The sequence below is a fragment of the Saccopteryx bilineata genome, chromosome 2 (assembly GCF_036850765.1).
Source record: "Saccopteryx bilineata isolate mSacBil1 chromosome 2, mSacBil1_pri_phased_curated, whole genome shotgun sequence".
NCBI classification, from domain to species: Eukaryota; Metazoa; Chordata; class Mammalia; order Chiroptera; family Emballonuridae; genus Saccopteryx; species Saccopteryx bilineata.
This window is the reverse complement of record NC_089491.1, coordinates 375049735-375053529: the sequence shown is the minus strand read 5'-3', so window position 1 is coordinate 375053529 and position 3795 is coordinate 375049735.

Below are 3795 nucleotides of genomic sequence, written 5' to 3'. Positions count from 1 at the left end.
CTAATTCATACAAACACTTCCTCAGCAACCCATGCCCCAGACTCAAGGCCCTTCGGGGTAGGCCCCACTCTGTGGCCTAGACCTTGGACTGTGGACTGTCTCCTCCCTTTTCTGTTTGTTTTCAGTCCTCCTCTGACCCAGGCTGGCTGGTGAGGTAGGCAGAAGGAGGAGACTCTGGTGCGGACACACACACACACACACACCACACACACACACCCCTCCTGTGCCCCCAAGTCTCAGTGAGTGGGTGCTGGTCAATGATTGATTGGCATTTCACAAGCCACTGATTTCAGACCCCGGTCTATGAACACTTGGAGGTCACTTTCCCTAAGTCAGAGCCCCTTCTTGCCTCCCAAGTGCCAGTGGTCACTTCCCCTTCCCAAAGGCCGGGCACCTGTCACCCAAACACCTCTCATGCAGATGTCATGCATCGTCCTCTGCCCCTTGGTTGGCTTCCCTCCGTGCTGCAGTCGCCCCTCTCTGTAGCTGTCTCCCTCCCTCCAGTGTAGCGGGGTCGCCCCTCTCCTCTGTAGCTGTCTCCCTCCCTCCAGTGTAGCGGGGTCGCCCCTCTCCTCTGTAGCTGTCTCCCTCCCTCCAGTGTAGCAGGGTCGCCCCTCTCTGTAGCTGTCTCCCTCCCTCCAGTGTAGCAGGGTCGCCCCTCTCCTCTGTAGCTGTCTCCCTCCCTCCAGTGTAGCAGGGTCGCCCCTCTCTGTAGCTGTCTCCCTCCCTCCAGTGTAGCAGGGTCGCCCCTCTCTGTAGCTGTCTCCCTCCCTCCAGTGTAGCAGGGTCGCCCCTCTCTGTAGCTGTCTCCCTCCCTCCAGTGTGGCAGGGTCCGCACTGGAACCTGCTGGCAAACTCTCGGGCCCCTCCGGTAACCATGTTGGTCTCCCAGCCCCCCTCCCTCAGTGCTCTCCCCCCTCAGCCTTTGTCCCACAGACATCCTCTTTCCTCCGCTCTCCTGCCAGGCCCTGCTGGAGGGGCAGTGGAGGGGAGAAGCGAATCAGAAGCGCCCACCCTTGCCCCCCTTCCTCTCTTCTTGTCAAACACCAGACAAGGTTTTTTCCCTTCCTTCCCAGCTCTGAATGGGCTTATTCTCTCTGGGAGCCTCGGCCCTTCTCGAGCCTCCTCCTGGGGGTGTGAGTTCTGACCTCCGCTCCTCCCCCATCCCACTCCAGCCCGCTGGCTCCGCCCCATCTTGGCAGCCCGTTGGGGCAGACTATTGTCTTCAGTTCGAGTTTTCTTCTGGGATCTGGGATGCGGAGAGGTGGGCTTGGCTTGGCTTGGTTTGACTTGGATTGGCTTGGCTTGGGTTGGCTTGGGTTGGCTTGGCCGGGCAGGAGGGGAGTGGGACCTGTAGTTAGCTACAGGATTTCTGGAGGACCCTTCTCTGGCTCCCTTGCAGAGGCCTGAGGTGAAGGTGGGTTTATGGTACCCTTAATTTGGGGCTCTGGAGTGGAATGGATGAAGGCAAAGCTTCCTGCCTCAGTTCCCATTATCTGGGAACCTCAAGTTGCCTCTTCTGCAAAACAGAGATAACACCCGCCTCCTCAGTGAGTTGAGGAGTGTGGTTCTAGGACAGAGTGGCACAGCGTGGGGGATCCGGTAAAGGATGGTGCCACAGCAGCTGTCCTGGCCAAACCAACCCTTCCAACTCAATGTCAGGGGAGGGTGGGCCTAGAAGAGAAGGGGCATCGCTGACCCAGACCCTAACACCCTGATGGTCTCTTGAAGGCCTAATGCACACATATCCATGCACAAGCCCTCCTGTGTGTGACTAGCAAGTGACTTCTGGAGGTAGATAAACTGTCTCATCACCCTGAAGGGTTGAGAGGCACTTTTTTTTTTTTTTTTTTTTTTTTTTTAATTTTATTTATTCATTTTTGGAGAGGAGAGAGAGAGGGAGAGAGAGAAACAGAGAGAGAGAAGGGGGGAGGAGCTGGAAGCATCAACTCCCATATGTGCCTTGACCAGGCAAGCCCAGGGTTTTGAACCGGCGACCTCAGCATTTCCAGGTTGATGCTTTATCCACTGCGCCACCACAGGTCAGGCTTGAGAGGCACTTTGACCAGGTCTTGGGCTGTGTGATGGGGTGAAGGTAAAGGGATGATTTTGCTGGATGTTTGGCTTTTTCCTCATTAGCCCTGAGAGGATCCTGGGTAAATTGGTTAACTGGTTTGAGCCTCTATTTCCTTGACCCTCACCCTCTCTCTTAACCTGCACCCTAGAGAAAATAGAAGTGTTGATACCCATCCTGAAAGGCAGCTGTGTCCCTAGACACAATAGTATTTCTTGAACATTTGTGACTATCATCCAAAGAATAAATCCATTGGACTTCATGGCCAAGACACATATGCCATTACCCACATTCACCCTTGCAACATGTGATGTTCATGAATCTTTTACATTCTATTAAACAAACAAGCAAACAAACAGTAAACTTGTCTTGATTATGTTAATTGGATTCGTGACTGATCCTTGAGGTATCACTGGTTAGAGCTGGAAACATGTGTCAAATCTTGTATTCAAAACTTTGTATTTCTTTTCCTAGAGCATCTCCCAAATTTCATAAGGTTTGGGCTCCACAAAACCTGGATCTGCAGCAGTATAACTAAACCTGAGACCATTTATTGAGCAACTACTATGTGCTAAGTAAGTACTCTGCTGAGTGCTTCAGTAGGCATCATCTCCTTTAACCCCTACCACAGAATGCCAGGTGTTATTTTACAAGTGAGCAAACAGACCAAGAAAGGCTCAGTCACTTCCCCAAGTTCACACAGCTAAGATGTGGTAGAGTGGAGTTTTGAACTCAGGTCTTTCTGATCCCTGTTTTCCAGTTCTCCTCCCTGTCTCCATGCTGGAGAATATAGACGCAGCTTAAGAAATGCTAGTGACCACTCTTCAGTCCCTAGTAGGTGCCTCTGATCCCCTCATGAGCAGGTCAAGCATGCCCTTGGCTGAGGCATCCCAACCAGAGTGGCCAGATTTAGCAAATAAAAATAAGGATGCCCAGTTAAATGTGAATTTCAGATAAACAGGAATAATTTGTTAGTGTAAGAGGTATGTCCCATGAAGCATTTTATTGGAATTTCTAACAAAAACATGCCTTTCTTCCACTCCCTATCCCCACTCCCCCCCCCCCCCCCCCTTACTGGAGCTTGAGTACAAGGTCTGGGGCTCCAGGTAGAACGCAGGGTGGGGAGATGGAACTGAGCGGGCTAATGGATAGTAAGGGAGAAAGAAGGAACGTTGGAAAAATTGGTGCTGAATGCCCTAGTTGTAAAGAAACAAGGGATGCTCTTCAAATTGAAGGTCCCTGCAATTTGACCCTCGCTCCCCAAACGTGTGGACCTTCTTAAAACCATGCTTTTCATACTGGAAAAGACACCTAAAAGATTCGGGACTGTGCGCCAAGGAGTCCTGGAAGCCACAAGTTCAACATAACACACGCCCCTGCCTGATTATCAGTTTTACTTACGGATGTGGTCAGGAAAACATTATTTGATATTAAAACGAACAGGCATGTGGCAGAGTAGGATGCAAACTCGCCAGGAATGTTTACGATGAAACCTGCGACTTAAAGAGGATGGCAGCCTAAAGCATTTACCCCAAAGTCCTGGGGGAGGGGACGCGATCACCTTCTCTGCTTTTAGGGTTCTCCATGCAAACAGGTGGGAAAGGCTGCAGGCACCCGGTGCGTGCTGGTGTTGGGAGGGACGTATCCCAGCCCAGGCCTGCGCCGAGAGAGGGAGAAAGTGAAGCCGGGAGTTGCCACTCCCAGGGACTTGCTGGAATGCG